Consider the following 21,203-nt stretch of genomic DNA (forward strand, 5'->3'; position numbering starts at 1 on the left):
GCTCTTCTGGGAAGCTGCATTTGTGTGTATATTTCATGCTGACACTATGAAGAGACTACATGCAGTTTGGGTGTTACTCCTGAAAGCACCAAAAGTCCTAGGCTTATCTGTACCAGGAATAGTCCCCTCCCAGCTTCAATCATTCAACCTCAGAATTAAATATAGCATCAGCTAACATAATATCAGACTGAACTTGCTCAAATGGCTTTTATCATTACAAACTCACATGATTACACTTAGATTCTGAGTGCAAATACTGTGCCATTTAAGAGAGCAAATAGGCAATTAGCCACGACCCCCAAAAAACATAGTACACAAAAGAGAAGGATATGGTGAGAGTGCCCCAAATTGAACCCATGTCCCATCTCAGCCACCTACAGCTATTATTCTAGCAAGCTATGAAAGCTCTTTCAACCTTAATTTCCACAACTATTTAATAGGAATCCTTAGAGTTCCCCTGTTTGCATAAATTTTTTGTGAGCATCAAATCAGATAATGCATGGGAAATCACTTGCATAAATAAACCTTGCAAAATAAATATTGCTGTTTCAGCTAATCCCTGTTCATATCTCTGCACTGTCACTGTTCCATTGTAATGAGACAAGAATCTGCATATCCTGAGTGAAAATGAGCCCTCTGTCCAGGTATATCTGCCCAGCTGTGCCTTTCCTTGCAGGGCGAGTGGCCATCACATGTAGAATCCAAATCTGACCACTGGAGATTGTAGAATACGGCTAAAAGCAAAAACCTGAAGTATTAGCTGTGTCTGTTCTTTATTCTTAGAATTTACTGGCTTTACAGAAGCATACGAAATGGCTTACAATTTTATAAGGAAAAAAGATACAAGCACAAAAAGGGTAGAGCTAAGTGATAGATAGTTTCTGACTAAGCCCACAATCATTTCTCGTCAGGCTGTAAAATAACTTTTATTAATGCCAATTAATTCCTTGCACAGCCCTGTGTCACTTTATAACCCTCTGCTTAAAAGAAATCAATTGCATGAGTTCAGCTGAGAAATAACCATCATAATAGATGTTTTCCCTCTCGCCGTTACTTTTTTCTGATAGCCCTTAAGGTGGTCAGAGGTAAAAGCTAAAGATGCATTGTAGCCCGAGGGATGATTGAATGAAAAAAACGGGGGATGGGAGCAGAACCTACTGGAATAGACCAATTTCCCACCACTGCGAGCCGGAGCAATTGATTGATGAATCCTTGCTCTGTCAAGAGGCAGCCTTCAGATTTGATCACATAAATACTCATTCAACTCAAATTCTGCTTGACAAGCTTCAGACAGCTTTGTTCTGTCACAGATATCATTGGAAGGAAAATGCTCCATTAATCATCCTTAATTAACTTTACCATAGTCTGCTGAAACCAATATGCTCTCTGGCTAAACCTTGTACTTAGCCAGGATTCTACAGTTATCAAATAGAAGAGAGTATTTCAAGTTCCATCTTTCCTATTACTACTAATTAACTATAGGGATTCGGCATGAGTAGAGCTCAGTGGAAGTTATGCCCATTGATTAGCTGAGATAGCTTATCAATGGCTACATTCTTCGCTAAAGGAAACATAATTTTAAATATGACTGATCTACATGAGATGGCGTTTTATAACTATATCTCACTTGATGTTCATAAGTTGTTTCCTCCCCAATTCTCAGGTATCATATGTCCTAAGACATTTTTAAGTAAGAGGAAAGAAAAATTTAAGAACAGCAACAATAATAGAGTCTTAATGTGAAAAATAGAGTTGTTAGAGACACAAAATGGTTTAGTGCTAAATATTGGGTTGGCCAAAACGTTCTTTCGGTTTTAAGTAAAAATAAAAGGCACATTTTTCATTTTCACCAAGAACTTTATTGAACAACGTATTCATTAACCGAACGAACGTTTTAGCCAACCCAGTATATAAACACACACGCACACACACACCCCCCTCACTCTTAAGAATGGCTCAAATTTTCATAAAACTTTAATATGAACATGGTCTCGTTTTGATTTTTGCTTAGTACACTTATGAACCATTTTCTCATTTTGGAATTACTTCTTGGGAAGTTTTGATAACAAGGATCACGCTTCAGCAGTAATGAGGGCAAAAACAAAAAAGGGAGTGTTCACACTTTAAATACAAATAAAGTGCAATATGTGACCTATAATATAATAAATGGATAGAGTTGTCAGTATGTCCCAGGCCACTTCAGATGATGTCTGCTCGTCCCGAGGCTTCCTAGGTTTCAAGACAGATGTTCTAACAGCTTTGGACTGTAGTCGTGTTTCTGTGAGTACAGGCGATCTCAATCAGAATGTCAATGACCATCACAGACTGTGTGCTTTTAAAGCCAGATGAGCCACAGTAGAGTTACAAGAAACTGGTATTTGCATCATAAAATTCTCTAATCATATAGGCGCTCCTGAGAATTGCCTACAGAAAGGCAAATGGACTTGCAGAGCAATGAGGGTGCGCAAGCTCACTGTATGTGTGCAAACTAAGAAGAAAATTGAGGTTTCTGAAGTGATGAGCTCAATAAAGACAAAATGTTCTGAAAATGACTGTCCCTTTTTAAAACCCGTGGTCAGGCACTGTGCCACAGCAGACATAACATTTTGCCCCTCACACCCCAGGAGAGGTAACAATGTAATATTATGACATGCATTTGATTTATCATTGATCTTTCTAAGACACTTCTTAACGAGCTATAGTTTTCTAATTGGAGGCAGAGTAAAAAGTCTGTGGTAAAGCCCATCTCTGTGAATGACAGATTTGTTAAAACAAATACCAAGTCATGTCCCCTTTGTGCAAAATGATATAAAGAGCATGTTTTCATGGAAATCCTAAAACATAGATTTTATTCACCAACATTAAATTTTAAAACTATATATGTGTGAATGCTAAAAAAATGATTTAAAAATATGTAAACTAATTATGACTCTTATGACAATAAAAGAGGATGTCAAGTCGGTGGGACCAATTCATAGCGACAGACGCCTTCTTTATTAAAAAGGTTTAACTATTTTATATTTAGTTATTACAAAATAGGGTTTTACTTTGGGGAAAATACATCTCTTAAATCAAATCATTATATAAAACTGTCATTCCCATTGCTTTCTCCTTTCCTGGGCGGTGGGGAGGGCAGGGGGGAGGTCAGAAATAAAACTAGGTGGATGAAATCCTCTTGTTATGTTGTTTAACATTATAAATTCTGGTTACTATTGCTTGTCTTATGCTTTACTTCCTCCCTCTGTTTTGGTACCATAACTTCATCCATGGCTTAGGCACGAAGGTCCCATCGCAAAGTCTTTATTTCTCTTCCCCTCATTCCATTCCCAGCCTCTCTTCCTTTATCTACTTTCTTCCCTTACCATCGACTCATTTTCCTTTGCAGACCTAACCCACTGTTCATTTCTTTTTTGCTCCTTCCAGTAGAAATCTACTTCCTGGCCACTCTTCTTTCTGCCCTTTTCGGGTTCAAGTGCCTTTTTGCTAATTACCATGCTGGGAAGTGGGGACAGAACACCACATATAACAGGCCTGGGCAGCAGAGGGGAGGTAGGCACTGAACCCTAAATCCCAATAATATTTGATAAAAGATACGGTAGAAATTTAGTGTGTTATGGTAACAAATAACTGGAACATAATTTAGTCTGTGAAGAGCAGTCAGGAGAAGTTTTTCCTGTGAAGTAACAATTAAATGGAAACCCAGTGGACAAATAAGAGTTTTCTAGATAAAGAAGAGGGAACCAGGGGTGGTATGTATAAAGGTCCAGGTGAAGTTCGTTTATTCATCTGTTCACTACTTATTTACTGATGGCCTCCTAGGTGCCTACATCTTACCTGTCTCCTATGTCACCTGTATTGGTCTTTCATTTGTTGATTTAAAACTGTGATATTTGGGAAATTAGAGTGCATAGATTAAAAAAAAAAAACCCAAATAAACCTGAACTAGAAATTAATTTTAGAAACAGTGGAGAATGAAATGAAGACTACATTATAGGTTACTGTTTGTTTAGAGCCTGCTTTGGGGATACTTCTATTCTTTCCCTTCTGTCTCCACCCCAGCAATAGCTGAGTGGATTCCTGCTGATGGGGGCCCCCTCGTTCACATTGCAGTGGGGACTGGTGGAGAAGGAAAAATGATGGGAGGAAAGGGGAAAAAAGAACACCTCACTCTTCTTTCTGGTAGTTAGCATTGTGATGCACTTTAGAAATTCCTCCCTAAACACTATATATTTGACATATACAACAACATGACTGCATCCATTTCTGGGTCTTAACAAAACCCGGAAGGGGAACGAGCAATGGCCTTCTTATAACACTCCAAGGGGTGTTGCCCCTTGCCAAACTGTGCTAAAGAAATTTGATTAGTGGTCATTTCATAAAACATACTCTCAATATATACATGTTTTTAAAAGTCAGCTTGGTGAGCTGTGAAAATTGTAGGCTCTAAATATACAAGGGAAAGTTGTTGACAGAATCCATTTGGGAAGAATACAACTTTGCTTGTGTTATTTAAGATATTTAATATCAAGGCATACTAAAATGTTCTCTATTTTAAGCAATGAAATGAGTTAAGGAGATTCACATGTATGGAGTGGGAGTCGGGGGAGGGCCATGAATGTCCTTCCTCATTTCAAAGGTCAAAGACAGCATTAATTATTTTTAACTAATGTCTATTTAACCACATGCAAACTTAAATCAGTTTGGGTCTGACCGATTCAAAGCCGTTCTTCGGTTCCCTGCTCGGCTGCAATAATTGACTAGGTTAGACTTTGCAAAGGTCAAAAGAATGGACTCAGTTCATATTATTTCAGCTAATAACACAGTTCTTAAATCAAAATTTGAGAATTGATCTTTCAAAGTCACTTTTCCTCTCTATATTCATATGTAATTTCAAATTAAAGGATAGATGGATCCAAACCTCACTTTTTATTTAATTACTTTTTAGTAACAGAAGACACAGTGGGAGGGTTTTTTAACAAGATCTAGGTTTGTCTCAAAAAAAAAAAATTCAAAAGAGAATTAAGAAAACCATGGGAAACTTGGCATTTAGTGAAGTTCTAATGAATGCAACTGGATGTGGGCAATCTGAAGGAAAAAATTTAGACGGACATAATGCCAAGCAAGAGAGAAATGAAAACGATCTTAGGTGAAGTTCAGGCAAAACGCAGTGCACAGTAGAGTCAGGTATTTTGGCAATTAGGTCTTGCAAGACTTAAAATATCACACTAAACGTTAAAAATGTTGCTTTAGAGTCGGGTCTACCCCAGATCACTTAGCACCGTCTGCCCAGGCTTGCGCCTTTTGTTGAGATCAGAGTTTCATCCCAGCTTTGTCCTCCCTCTCCAGGAATGGTCTCCCTATCCCTGGTGTGCCAGGGTTGTTGCAGATCATCACTCAAATGGTACATGGAATCTACCTTCTTCCCCCCAAACTTTCCTGACTAATCTATGGTCAGATGGTGATTTCTCCTCAAGGTTCCCTTATCAAACCTTGCAGCTCCCCCAAGCTGTCTCATCACTCCACAATGTACATTTACCCCTTGGCCTGTAGATAATGAAATCTTTATTGAATATGTACATCTGCTCAAAGTTTATTCAGTTGCATGAACATCTTTCAAATGTATTCTATGACAGTTTCACCTCTCACACCTTAGATGACAGAGAATATATATACTTAATGCATTTTGCATTATTCCTAGCACGCCACCAGGTGCTGATAATATTTAACAAGTGTGTTTGATTATGACATATTCAAATGTCATTTTAGACACACAAGAAGTGTGTGTGTGTGTATGTGTAGACAAAATGAAATTCAGAAAGAGAAAATCTCTTCTAAAGTAAAATTCAATCCCTGATTTAGCTATTTTCAAACCATATCCCAATACCACATTAACAGAACCAAAATGAAATGGAAATAGAGGGTTATATTATTATCCATTTTATGTAGGGTCAGGTCTTTTTGTCTGAATTAATTGGTTCCTTTTTCATTAGCTGATTAGAAAACTTCATCCTCTGAAGCTGTACTACTAGAGACCCAGCCCATTTTAAAAAGAGTTTTCAAATCAAGGTTTGTATAAAGTTTAAAGGTGCTTTCCAAACCTTGTTGTAGATTTCTATAATAAATATATTTTATGGTGGATTACTCACCAATCATTCAATCTATAAAGCATGCTGACTATATTTAAACCTGGATAAGGTCCATTTTTTCCGTATGTCAAAATGCCAGGTTGGCTAAATAATCTTACACTTCTAACCATGCTTAAAGAAATATAAAATTTATGTATGGGATGAGAAAGACATTCATAGATAATTTTTCTGGCTTCAGTACCAAGCACATTCATATTTTTCTCCTAAATCTGAAACCAAATGTTTGGTTTCCTAATATTTTTCCTGTCTACTGGATTTTTCTTTCCTTCTTCCATGTGGTCACTCACAGCCTGGCCTTTGTGTATGCTCCCAAGAAAGAATTGTTTATTTATATTAGCAGTCCTTTCTGGGGCTCCCTGTAGACACTGTTTCCAATGGCATGCCGAGTTACTAAGCTTTTATTGTTGACAAGTGGTAGGTGGGATCCAAGCTTTTGTGGTTGAATTGTTTATTGATAATTACCTGTTAATTACCCCACTGCCTGACTCCTGTAATTTACTCTAATCATTACTTTCCTTTTTCTTGAAAACCATGGGCACAAAAAACAAAAGTGAAGAGAAAAAATATACTTCCTTACCACCTTAAAAAAAAAAAAAAAGATTGGTTTTTTAATTAAAACCATTTAGAGTCAGAACATTTCCTCATCGTATAATATTTGGATTTGGAAAAGCAAACCAGCGTTATTAATGTAATTATAACTATGCCCCGTAATTGATTTATAACTGGTGAAAGTAATTTTGGGTGGCAATCATCAAATTAGGTGTCAAATAGTATTCTTGAGTCATTAGTGTTTTATTTTACTATAGAATGTTTTCCTTCCTAGAGCTGGCCAGAAAATCTTTACTAAATGAAAGGCTTGAAACAAAATAGACTAAACTCCATATTACTTGCTAAAGTTTGATGCTTTTTTATATCAAGATTCCAGCATCCAAAGTTTTATTCCAATGCAGTTACATAATACTCTTGATTCCCCAAGATAATGGATAGAGAGGCCTTCACACTTTGAACAGGGTTATCATTTCTATGGTACAGTCCTCCCTAACCAGCCATGGTGTAAGAATGTATTGATGTCTGGGGAGATGGTGCTCAATGGACCGCTTCAGTTTCCATGCATCTCAAAAAATCCCCCCTAATCCTCACTCCCCAAAGCTCTTTCAATACTAAGAGCATCTGGTAAAATACCTTGCCACTAGTAAAAGTTTTGAGTTAACAATTGAGTCTGGCATTCTGAGAATCAAGATTAGCTCTGCCAGGCAAACAGATGGATTTATTAGGCATATATTCTTGAAATGTATCATACAAGGGACTGCAAGGAACAACCAAATGACATCCTAAAATAGCAAACCAAAAAGAGCCCTGAACTAACCATAGCCATCACTCAGGCTTTCTCACCAACCTCCTCTTGTTTCCCACCTTTTCACTATATTACTAGGCATTTTCATATTGTGTTGAAGGTAAACACGGTCAAGGCGAACCCACGAACTTTGTTGGAGGCTTTGACAACAAATTTCAGAACTGTCTGTGGTTCACACCAACCACTTGACCTCGACAGGAAGCAGCACAGAGATGAATGGCAAGAATCCTTGATGTGCATTATGGCAATCGATCTACACTCATCTTCCATGGGACTCCCCACGCTAACGGCAGCTCTTTTAAAAGAACAGGTCATTTTAAAACCACAGTGAAAAGAACATGGCGCTTAGAGTTCAAATAGCTGGATTGGAGTCTAGGCTTGACACCTACTAGATGTATAAACATGGACAAATCACTTAACCTCAATGAACTTCTTTTAAAAAATTGGGATAAAAAAATAACAACCTTGATCCAACTCGTTTCTTGAAGTTCTTATAACGATGACCATGATGTAATGATATAATAATGCACGTGAACACACTTTATAACACTGAAAAGCACTGTCTGATTATAATAATCATTATTAATCGTGAATAATAATAAACACCCTTTAAAAAAACCATTAAAAGAACTTTGCTGGACATAGGGAATAAATAGAAGGTCAAAACTATTTAAAAATCTAAGTAAGAGTGTCAATACACACACGTTATAGCATTTCTAGAAATATTTTTCCTAGGGAGAGATTAAAGTCAGAAGAGGAAATGGAACGGCTTCAGTTGCTGTCATTGCATTCTTAGTATTTTCCTTGGGAGAATGAGCCTTGTCAAATGGAAAGACTGAAATGAATACATTTCTCAGCTGCTTAGCAGATATGTTTTCCAATATAAGCTAAACATTTCAACCAACCTCACTTCCACGTGAATGTTTACACTCCCGAATAGATGATGGGAACATTAAGGGGAATGGGTTGATCTTGGCCTTGGAATTATATGGCCTAGGTGTAAATTTATTCTTAATCTCCAGCTATTATGTTTTAACATTCCTAGCTGAAATTTGGTTGAGCTATCAAATTGTTCAAAGGCCAGTTCATGCCACAGCCCAAGAACCACTACTGCGAGAAGGTGGAAACCCCAAACCACAACCAAGTCCAGCCATAGGGCTTTTCCCCATGAAGGTTACCACAACATACCTAACATTGTTACAGACAAATTGCTACCATTACCAAGCCAAACAATTGTGTTTTTATGTTTTTAAATAGTTTTGGTGACTCTTTAGAAACTTTACAGCTGGAAAGGAACTACATCTTGATGGGGCTACATTTATAGAATTTTGTTCTGTGCCACTTTTTCATCAGTTTCCTGATCTAAACAATAGTCCCAGTTGCCAGCTGCACATCAGTTACTCACAGGCCTGGTCTGGCTCTGTGATTCAGCCAAGCTCTGCACAATCTTCCCAGCTCCCAACAGTTTATCATCATTGTTTTGTATAATTAGAAACAGAATTATTTATATGTCCCTGCTTACTCTTCAAGCAAATTTACAAGGCAACTGTCTCTCTTAATCTACAGTAGACCTAATGTAAACAGTAATGCAAAAGAGTATTCAGATTTATTACATTGCTTCCTTAAAGATCAATATTTAAATGAATACATATTGTGCTAATTTAAACACTGCAACATATCACAGAGCTATCTACACAAGAAATTTACAGTGGCTTAAGACATTTTTATACTCCATCCCTACTTCCTAGGAATACCTTTTTTCAAATGGAAAGAAAAGAAAAAGAGTTACACGTTCAATGTTAATTAGCCTTATTTATAAACGTGCATCTAAACCTGTAACCTCAACAGACAATATATTAAGCTATTAAAAGGAGAATCACAGTTACACTGAGTGTGACCCAGACAAGAAAATGAAGCCACTCCGCCCTACACAGTACGAGACGTCCAGTTCAGAGGAGACCACGGTGAGGGGCTCTGTGAAACCAGCTACAGCCTGCTGATCTTAGAGCGGTTATTTTAGTTTTACTCTGCAGTTCCTGGATTCTGCGGGTTTAAATCAACTCCCTCTCTTTATTTAGACCTCATCGCGGAGCTTTAAAATAGTATCCCGTTGACAAGAATCTGAGGTCCTTCAGACCTAATATCACGTCAAGCTGCCGGGCTGAGACCTTACGTGCCAAGTCCCAGCCTAGGATGAATTTTTATAAGTGAGTTATAAACCCCTCAAAAACAGGGTTTATAATGGAAACGCTGACAGACTCTTAACTATCGAGTTTCTAGTGGGTTCCTGTTTAATATACTGTATTTCTTCCCCTTGAAGATATTAATTTACTTTTTGAAATGTTCATTGCTGAGATTAAGCGTAGGTTTTTGAAATGTGTTCATAGGCAATTTATGCATGAGTAGAAATGTACTCTTCTCCAGATGTACAGAATACTAATTTGAAAATGATTTATAAGCCATACCATACTGTACATTCCATTCCCTTCTGAAAAGTTAAGACAAGCTTTTCCTCTGACATAACAACAGGATCCTCTATATAATGTAAAGAGAGTGTGTTAGCAATAGTTGTATACATTCTTGAGATGTCAACTCTAGGATGGGTCAGAATAGAAAGAGTGAACTGTCAGGACCCGTGGAATAAGGGAGAAATGGGAAGATTCAAGAAGAGGAAAATTAAGAGAAGCACATATGCAAATAGGAACTTTCCATCTTAAGGGAGTATTTTCTGGTTTTGTCCTAACTAGATCTCTTAGAATCTTAGAATGTTAAAACTGAAAGAATTTTACAAATCATCTAACCTAGACATTGCAAACTTGTGGCCTGGGGTCCAAATGAAGTCCAATAATATAAGTAAGGCACATAAAAAGGTTGGCATCTAATGATGTCAATAAGTAACTGGGAAATTTCACCCCAAAAGGAGAATTTCTATTTCTCTTAAAAACTGGAAAGATTTGAACACACCTAACTTGCATTCTCCCATAGAAATGACTGGCCGGAGATGAGGATCGGTAAGTCCCTGGAGAATGGGAGTGAGTCCGCTGCTGTGCCAGTGTCCACTCTTCCTGTTTCACACATTCACGTTATCTTCCCAGCCCCTGATGCATCATGTTTGTGAATCTTGTCTGGAGATTATCTTGCCCAGGAATCCAAGCTTGTTTGTGGCAGGGTTGGGATGAAAGCAAGGTCAAATCTTAACACATTTCCCTCTCTGCACTATCAGCACATTATCCCCCAACATAGTTCCCTTCCTTGGTCAATTCCCTGCTGAGTGAAAGATAAGCCCAGAGAAAAATAAATGCAAAACTCAAAAAACTCAGGGTCTTCAGCAACTATGGCTTCCTTTACGCCCTTGCCATCCAATTTATAGAATGCTTAGTTGAATACTTCGGTGACTCTTCGGAGGAACGAGAAAACCTCTATAATTCCAAAGGGTGTAGTGTTTTAACTCTTGCAAAAACCTTTTTACATCTCGAACACTGTTTCTCAAACCTTGGCTTCACTCAAAAATCACCTGCAGGGCTTCCCTGGTGGTGCAGTAGTTGAGAGTCTGCCTGCCGATGCAGGGGACACGGGTTCATGCCCCGGTCCGGGAAGATCCCACATGCCGCGGAGCGGCTGGGCCCGTGAGCCATGGCTGCTGAGCCTGCGCGTCCGGAGCCTGTGCTCCTCAACGAGAGAGGCCACAACAGTGAGAGGCCCGCGTACCGGTTAAAAAAAAAAAAAATTCACCTGCAGAGTGCTTAAAATTATGAAGCCTGAGTCCCACAACAGATTTATTAAGTTGGAATTTCTAGGTGGGAGATCCAGGCACAATATTTGCAAAACAATTTCCTAGATGACTCTAGTGAACAGCCAGGGTTAACAGGCACTGGTCCACAAGGTAGCTGACTATTTTATTATATTCAAATGGAAATATTAAACATATTTTGGGGTAGGAAAATGATGTGTAATAGAAAATGGCTTGAAAAGCAGTTTTAAACTGCGTCTCGATAAACAAAATGATGATAGAGGGTAAAGAACAAAAAGATCTTAAACATAGTGACCTCTTTCCTCAACGAAGGAGTTACAAGATTATCCATAGCTACTCACTTCATGGTTATGTGCTTTCATCATTGAGGAAGAAAGGTCTTCCTAAAATAGCTGGGAAATAAACAGTGAGCACATAAATGACAGGTCAGGCAGCAAGGAAAGGTGCAGTATCTCTGAAGGATGACACAAGATGTAGAGGAGTTCCAGGTTAAGAATAGTTCTCAGTGTATCCTGGAAAGGAGTTCCATATCCTCAGGAAGAAGAGACTATCTCAGAACATCCCATCTGGATACACAGAAGACGGAAGTCACATTTACAGTAAGAGTTGAGCTTAAGCAGAGAATAAACTATAATTAATATCTGGTAAAATCCGAAGAGCAGCAATTACTCACGTAGGAAGCTCTTTGTAAAAATATGGGTATTATCTTAACAGAAAGACTATACAAAATTTGACAAGGTAACAGGGACGTTTATTAGCTTTCAGAATCCTGGTTACACAAGGGCTAAAGACATAATTTTCTTAAGCAAACAAAAAAACCCTTCCATGTATATACATAATGTATATTTGTGTGTGTGTGTGTGTGTGTGTTATATGCAGATGAAGTTCTATCTGTTTCTAAGAATAAAAGAGTGCTTCCTAGTGTAGATGATATTGATGATTCTTCTTGATACTCTATTTCCAAAGCTAAAAAATCATGAACTTCACAAAAGATTGAGGTAATTAACGCTTAATTGCTCATGTCTTCTGATAAGATTCATCAAATGTGGCCTCACATTGAAAAGCTTATAGTTTAGAACTCAGAGATATTTTAATCAATTTCTGCAGTCCTTTAAAAATTCAGAAGCAGTTCTTCTCGGTTCCCTCCCCTCCCCACCTCGCACCATGCTGACAATGTGCACGATAACAGGGGTTACATATAGAATTTCAACTCTCATATTTGAGCCCCTATAACAAGTCAGACACTGTGCTGGAAAGTTTACATGTGTTATCTTTAAACCTTACAACAAGATAGAAAACTAATTATTACTTTACCTCTTTATAGATAAGGAAATTAAAACTCGGTGAGAGTAAGGAACTTGCCCACACTCACATGGCTGGTTGGTAGCAAATCTGAGATTCAAGTCCAGATGTATTCCAAAGCCCTTCATCTTTCTATTATAATGCACTCTGCTGAGATTTTATATATATATATATAATATATTATATTTTATATAATATATATTATACATATTATATTATATATTATATATAATATATATTATATTATATAAATATAATATATTTATATAATATATATTATATATATACTATAATTTTTTAAGCGAAAGAGTTGGGTACTTTTATTGAAATTTGTGATGCTTCTTGTATAAAATGCCCTCCCTCCAGTTTCCTATCTATTCAAAAAAGCTCATAACAGCCTCTGTTTTTGATTGAAGATGTCAGTTATTAAAAAAAGAGTGGAATTTGTCAAGTCAATAACATTGCTATAGATATCGCAAACTAATGGTGTTAGCAACTTAGAACATATTTAGATATATTTTATTTAAATCAACTTATATGTTAAAGTCAGGATCAAAATAGCCACGTAAAGGTGAAGAAGCATATTTCTAAAGGCACAGAGGCATTACTGTTAAGGATTCTATGGAAATACACAATAGATATCAATATACAGTAGATAGCAGTAATTGAGTGACACGTTGACAGATATTAAGCAGTACAAAAGAGACTTCTCGAAGTAATCAAGGAGAATATGTTACCAATGTGATAAGAAAATGACTTAGGGCTAACTAATCAGAAGAGACAGTACTCTCAGTCTCTCTCTCTCTCAATCAAGCAATCAATTTTATTGAGATATAATTCATTCATTTTAAGTAAGTCGATGACTTTTGACAAATGTATATAGCCACGTAACCACCATCACAATTGAGACATAAAACAGTTCCATCTCCCTCATGTCCCTTTGCGGTCAATTTCCCCTTCTCCATGACCCTCCCCAGGCAATTATTGATCGGTATAGATTAGTTTTTCTATACTAATCAGTATAGACTAATTTCCCTGTTCTAGAATTTTATATAAATGTAATCAGAGAGTATATACTCTTTAGTGTCCAGCTTCTTTTGCCCAACACAAGGTCTGCGAGATTCATTCACTGCATGGCATATATCAATAGTTCATTCCCATTTATCGCTGAGTAGTATTCCAGTGCAGGATACACCAAATTTGTTTATTAATTCAACTATTAGTGGATCTTTGGGTAGTTTCCAGCTCTGTGATATTATGATTAACAGTACAGTGAATGTGTGTTGCCTGTTTTTTTGTGGACCCAAGTTTTCATTTTTCTTGGGTAAACAACTAGGACTGAATTGCTGGACTACAGAGGAAGAAACTTCTGAACTGTTTCTCCAAGTGGAGGCACTATTTTACATTCCCACCGGCAATGTAGGAGATCTCTCTAAGATACACTTTTCTACTTCCAAGGGCCAAATGCTGTCCCTTGAGGCTTGAGACACTATCTCAATGATCAGACAGGTTAGCAAAAAGCAGAAACAAAAAAATAAATGAACACACAAACAAAAACACGATGCTACATATCAACGATCCCAATCTGCGAGTTTAGATTTAAGCCCTCTTCCTTCTCTGCACTCTCTTCTGAAGACGGTTCATCCAGTTCCGGGACTTTAAAGACCATCTATGCTCACAATTCTCAAATTTATATCATCAGTCCTGACCTCACTTTTGAGTTCCAGACCTTTCTATCCAGTTGCCTACTTGCATCTCCATCTAAATGTTTCATAGATATCTCAAATTTCATTTCGTCCATTCGGAACTCTTGAAGTACCTCCCTCCCCACCCACTCCTCATTAAGCCTCTCTTGTCTCACTCATCTCTACCCCCAAAATAACTCATCCATTACCTCAAGCCAATCATATAGGAGTTAGACTCAATTTCTCTTTTTTCTCTCTATCTACCTCCAATCCGTCAGAAAAGACTTTGGGGAGTTCTCTCTTTCAAATATATCTAGAAACTGTCTGCATGTCTCTCTCTCTCTCTCTCTTCCACCTCCTCAAAGTTATCGCCATTCAATGCAGCAGTCACTCCACTATTATCCCTACAATTGGTTCTCCTCACAGCAACCAGAGTGATCTTTAGACAGCATAAATCAGGTCATGCCATCCCCCCTGTTAAAATGCTCTGATGGCTTTCTATTGCACCTAGAATAAAATTCAGACTTATACCATGACCTAGACAGCCCTACCATACTCCCTGCAGAACAGGGCTTGTAGTTAACTCTAATGTTAATGAATAAAAGGGACGGGGTGAAACACATGTGCTTAACTGCTTGTAAGGGGACCAAACTTAACAAGTGACCATTTACACTGTCTTCTAAAACAGTGTGAAGACCTAACAACACAGGCAACCAAAGTAATCAGCTACCTCCACTATGTGTACAGTTCTGGCCCCCAACTAGCCTCTATTATTCCACTCTCCCCTTGTTTACTATGCTTCTGGCTTTTCTGATGTTCCCCAAATATGGCAACCTCCTTCTTGCCTCAGGGCCTTTGCACCTGCTGTTGCCTTTGCCTGACATGCTCTCCTGCCTGATTTTCACATCACCAGATCCTTCCATCATTCAGACCTCACTCAACCCATTTCTCAGGGAAACTTCCCTCACCTCCTCCTTTAAAGTAGCCACCCCCCATCACAAAGCTTAACCCTAGGTACTGTCACATTACCTCACTTTGTTGCTTTCTTTGTATTTTTTACTGTTTGGAATTTGCTTATTTATTTACTAATAGAATATCAATTTTCACAGCAGGAATGGAAGCTCCATGAGGCCAGAGATAATATCTATCTGCTTTATGCTCGACCTGTAGCTTTTAGGCACATTGTAAGTGCTCAAAATATAGCTCTTAAAGTAATGGGTCTTTATAGTAATAAAAAAAAATGAGAACTATGCCTGTGAAAAGTAGAGTTAAGTTTCAAATTTAAAAGCATTTTGGAAGATCAAAAAACAAAAAAGAAGCAAAAAAAATTAGAAAGGAATATATGAGAGCTTAGTTAATTTTATCCTGTTTTGGCAATTTGAAAATTTCCTTTACTTTCCCTTTTTAAAAAATGTTTATTCCATTTGAAATAATCATCTTTTTGCTCCATTTTTACTCTACAGCTCAACTTTCACCTTACTGAGAGTGGGATGGGGGTCCATTTTCAAATAAGGACACACTTGATTAACTCCAAACTGATGAGCCTGAACCAGTTTTAAAGATCGCCAGAGAAGGAAATGCCATAGGCTCTTTTGATGGTTTTAGGTTCTTCTTTATAAACAAACTTAGCTTGCTCTTAGTGCAAAAAAAAAAAACAGCATAGTTATATTTTGTACTCTTTAAAAACTGCCCGGCTTTATTAATATTTTGCTAATAATATACAATTAAATCAATTTCTTTACCCAGAGAAAATGAAGTTTTTATTTGAAAGAGGGTCCTAAACCTGAACCAGAAGTTTCCGTTTATTTTACCAACTGGGACCCCGACTTCAGCAGTAAACACTTCCTGCTCTCATGGCTGAAGGGCCATATATTATCTGAAATAATTTCTTTAGTCTGTGACTTGAGGAAGAAAAGTGACTTGCCCTTATTTATCTTTTTTAGAGGCTACATGGATTTTAGTGTCCTTGAAAACAAGTGATTGAGAGCAAAGAATTAGCATTAACACACATCTGTATGATACCATTCATCTAAAGATCCCAAAACATTTTTGAGTGTCTACACTGCCCCCATCTTTCAACTGCTAGAGCATTTTGGTTGAAGGCAGGCAACAGCTATATTTGTTCCCTTTTGTGGCTTTGTAAAAGCCAACATTTAAGAAAAGTAACATGTATGGGTGTCAGTGGGATTAAGCAGGCCTCACTCAGCTTGCAGTGCCAGCAGCCAAAAACTAAACACACAGGGGATGCCCAGCATATATTTGTCCAATTTAACTTAATCATATAATTAGGCCTTTAATATTAAATAATGGAAAAGACACATTTGAAGGGACACATTGACGTTTGCAAACAGGAAGAATAGAGCTCAGGAGCACTACATTTATTATTAACTTAAAAAAAAAAAGAAAACTAACGCTAGGAAACTCCGTTTTGATGAAAAACAAATTCGTAAATCTTTTTTCAGGTATAGCTTTCACAAGTTCTTGGTCACATTTCAATGAGGAAAAGGGTTTTTTCTGTTGTTTGTTTTTAACTCTCTTTAGCCTTTAAGTCATTGAGTAACCTAATACTAATAAATCCTACAAGATAAGTAATTCAAAATGAGTTTTAAGAAATGTTGTAGTGGATGATTCTGAAAAGTATCTATATATACCTGGATTCATTAATAAGTATATTTTCCTTCATTAGAGGTGCCAACATAATGATTGTTATTTTATAATTTTCTACCACCTAAATAAATAAGTCAAAGTTTACAAGGAAAAATATTCTCTAATATATAAAATATATATTATATAGTGTTATATTTTTTATATATATTATATGTTTTTAAAATCCAAGTAGAATTCCCTCTGCAAAACTCAGAAGATTCAGAAAGCCAAATGCCCAGGCTTCTCTTACAGAAATTTGAAAATAGAAGGGCAATTTTTAAAAAGCCAGTATCATTCACTGAAAGAAGCCATGTTTTTTTAAGTTTATATTAAGTTCCATGCTACGTAATTATTCTCTACACAATATTCTTTGGATTAAACTCTTCCCTAAATAAAGAACAAAAAACCAATCAGAAAAAGTCTTATGAAGTACTTTCCAGAAGAGTCATTGTCTCTCCCCTCCCTTTCCTTTTTTGAAAAAAGCAGACTTTCTTCTAAAGAAGCAATTTCATATGGTGTGTAAAACTGACCTTGGAGAAAAAACAGAACACAAAGATTAATCAATCACTTATGGTAAATTTAAACATGAATCCGTGGAAATTCTCCTTTTCCGAAATCCTCCATTTCTTTTAAAACATTAAAAGAAATAAATAAATTTCTGGTAATAAATTGCGGTGAGTTTTTGCCATATCCTATGTCCTTACTCACTAGGAACAATTGATGCTTGGCACCATTAAACAAGGGTTACATACACTTGTAAAAACAGGAGCCAGTTCACTTTCCCTTTAAGAGTCTTTTAGTAAAGTTATGCTTGTTGATTTTTACTCTCATTATTAAAATTCCTCACTAAACCTGCCTGAAAACTGAATGTAATTCCTTTACCTGATGTGGCAAAATCACCCTCCCCCGCCACACCCCCACCCCCCCCAGGACCATTTTATTACAAAAGAACTTAGATTTCCTTGCTGGGTACAGTAAGAGCCATGTGACTACTGCACTTTCTATCCTACAGAAGGCCTAATATTGTTAATTTACAAAATCAATTCAAGGGAACCACTTTGAAGGCAAACTAGGGTCGTGATCGCTCCAGGAATGACGTGTCAGTTCCAAGGCTGGCATCCCGCCTCCGCTGGCATCTAGCAGTTTTCACTCTTCCAGACAATTTGGCCCTTGATTTCAAACAAATGCATCCTGAAGGCCTAATGCCAGGGATAGTTTGATATGATTTATGCTCTGTATTTTCTCACAACCCAGAAAATTTTAGACCTAAAAGACATATTTTTTCATTATTTAGCGTTCACTGTGAGTCGTGTGTAAGCCAAAGTTATTTTAGTGTCAACCTTAATTTTTCTGGACCTCTGAGTGGAGTCAGCTCAGCGGTGTTTCCACCTCTTGTTTGTCGCACAATAAGAAAGTTTGCTGGCTATCACTGATCCCTAAGTTCCAGATCTCTCCTTTCTAATGAGAGGATGGAGAAAATAACATTTGGTTGCCATTGTTTGATGTCAAAATGACCACCATTAAAACTATTTTTTCCCCAAAGAATTTACTGTTTTAACCAGATTCACAGCAATCCTCTTTTCCTTATTCAGAACTTGTGGGTATGGAAGACATAGATGAATTTCTTTGGAAAATAAAAATCATCTCTTTATTTCCTACTGACCCTAAATATAGAAATCAATTGTGTTGCTTCTAGCAGTGCTCAGGTGTAGGTGTATCTTAAAAGTAATAGTTGAAACGTTCCCAAATCTCTTACATGACATCTGATCACTGGCCACCAGGTCATGAGGTGGTGTGGTTTCCCCCCAGCTTCCTGCATTCATCTTTTTTGCTATTTCTAAAATGAGGAGAAACAAATGCACTACTTATTTAAGCAAACTTCTCTCTAAACAAAAATGCACATTAAGCCCTCTCCTTATCCACTATTTACATAGATCACTTAAAACAGAATACATATACTGCTCCATAATTTAAAAGTCATAAAAATCCACCACAGGGTTTAGCCACTAATAGCCACACAAACAGGAATGGTACCATGTAGAACAATTGACACCCCTACCCCATGGGTTGACCTTGGCTTCCTTGCACAGCCAGGTAACAGGGAGGCAGATTATCCACTATACAGACAGTGGGCACCACAGACTTAGAGGATGAACTGGTGACAAAATGGTGTGGATTAGCATGTCAGAGTAAGCATTGACCACGTGGCTCTCTCCTCACTTCTGTTTGACCCCCACAGGTCAAATTTCTTATCTCTTGCCTGTGCAAGTGAACTACAGCTAGACTTGGATTTATTTTCCTGGCACCTTCCTTTGATTTTTTAAAAACTGTGTATTTTATATTGGAGTAGAGTTGATTAACAACATTGTGATAGTTTCAGGTGTACAGCAAAGCAAAGTGGTACATATATACAACAGAATATTACTCAAAGAATGAAATACTGCCATTTGCAGCAACATGGATGGACCTAGAGATTGTCATACATAGTGAAGTCAGTCAGACAGAGAAAGAGAAATATCGTTGATATCACTTATATGCAGAATCTGAAAAGAAATGATACAAATGCACTTATTTACAAAACAGAAACAGACTCACAGACTTAGAGAACTGAACTTATGGTTACTGGGAGAAAGGATAGTTAGGGAGTTTGGGATTGACATGTACACACTGCTATACCTCCTTTGATTTTTGACAAAACACTTCTGTGGATTCAAGAAGGCATAAAACAAAAAGAGGAAAGGTTCAGATACAGGGTTCCGTTTGGGGTTTGTACTAAGCTAGAACATTACACTTCATACTGCTCAAGTTCAGAAAGACAAAGTAGCAAATTCTTTAGTATTTTGGTAAACTGTCCACAGTTAATAAACTACTTACATGAAATACTTGACAAAATAAATATCGTGTCTGTAATTTAAAAGTTATAAAAATACCAACATAGAGTAGTTTATCTCACTCACCCACAAACATAATAGGTATTTACAGCCTGGCCAAGACACTGACAACAATTTCATTATACATCCTAAATTCTCAGTGTTTCTGATTAAATATTTTTTAATAACTCTAGAGTGAAGTTAATGCCTATGACAGCAATAATTTGACCACTTAAATCATGCCAGGCTAAAACTTTCATAATATAGCTTGAGGGCTGGGGATCTAGAAATTACGTTTTTATATTGAAGGAAAGAGGAGTCTTACTTTGTGCTTTTAAAATAAAGTTTCAAAAATCCATGAATTCTGAAAAGGTACAGAAAAAAATGATTCATTTAATCAAAGTTGTGTGACAGTTTGTGACATTCTGACAAAATATTTTAATATAAGAAAATAAAACTTTCAGCAGAGTCATCAGAAAAGCAGGGCTACTATTTAATTTGTAGTAGAATCTTTTAAATCTTAACGGAGGGCTCTAAAATCAGGTGTATGCAGGCACTAAAAACCTTAGGGACTTGCCAATGTGATGGAAAGTTACTTTAGGCAGTGATCCCAATAATGCCACACTTGGGTGGGAAGTTTATAAGGAAAAACAGGAAGTGATGCCAGGGATCACAAAAGGACACTTCCCTTGTGCTTGGAATGAATATTTTAATGTCCAAGTGCTATGCACCCGGCGGGTAGGGGGAGGCAGTGTCTCTGAGAAAGCCCACAACCTGTGGCCACACAAATTGACTTCAAAAGCTGTGGAATATTGTGTCAGGTTAGTACAAGTTTCTATTCTGTGTTTGAACAGTACCAAATGAGATCTGTATCACTGTTAACTTTTATTTCTTAATCATCCTGAACTAGGTTTGCAAAAAGCCTGCTACTTCTTGCCTATATTCATTCTGGGGATTTAAAATTTCTCTCTTTAATTAATTTTACAATTTTATTTTGACAGAGAGTGTTGTACCTTATTGAATTTAAATTCATCATGACAATGGGTTTGGGTGGGCTTGCAAATTCAGCAGTGAACACTCTCTTCCTAATTATTCCATTCCTCCCACTCACCCAGCCCCACTTGTGTAGCTGCATGTGTGTGTGTGTGTGTGTGTGTGTGTGTGTGTGTGATTTTCTCTGATATCCTGAACCACGGGTAAGCTCCTGAGTGTGTTGTACCTGTCACATCCGTAGCACACTGTACCTCCCAGTGTCACTGCTGTGGCCCTTTTTTGCAGCAACTGTAAAATTCAGCACATTATCCTCACTTGCTATAAAAGCAAACACTGAAGGGTCACAGAATCAAAGGAGTCACTTGCAAATACTTTGAAGGGCAGAGGTACTGAGTTTTCAATTGTTCTGCTTCTACTGAATATCACTCTATAGCAGGTCTTCTTAAAAATCTTAAG

At 37.3% G+C, this 21,203-nt stretch overlaps 1 protein-coding gene and 1 long non-coding RNA gene across 8 annotated transcripts in view; one reads left to right on the forward strand and one right to left on the reverse strand.

Moving 5' to 3' along the window:
* MECOM (MDS1 and EVI1 complex locus) overlaps positions 1 to 21,203 on the reverse strand; it is a 569,001-nt gene that overhangs the window by 108,222 nt on the left and 439,576 nt on the right. The gene's annotated exons all lie outside the window — the stretch shown is intronic.
* LOC141278551 (uncharacterized) overlaps positions 20,438 to 21,203 on the forward strand; it is a 44,472-nt gene continuing 43,706 nt past the window's right edge. The window contains exon 1 of the long non-coding RNA XR_012331376.1: positions 20,438 to 20,575. This is a non-coding gene — a long non-coding RNA (uncharacterized lncRNA). The remainder of the gene's footprint in view (positions 20,576 to 21,203) is intronic.

This window comes from Tursiops truncatus, chromosome 4, assembly GCF_011762595.2.
Source record: "Tursiops truncatus isolate mTurTru1 chromosome 4, mTurTru1.mat.Y, whole genome shotgun sequence".
Taxonomy (NCBI): Eukaryota; Metazoa; Chordata; class Mammalia; order Artiodactyla; family Delphinidae; genus Tursiops; species Tursiops truncatus.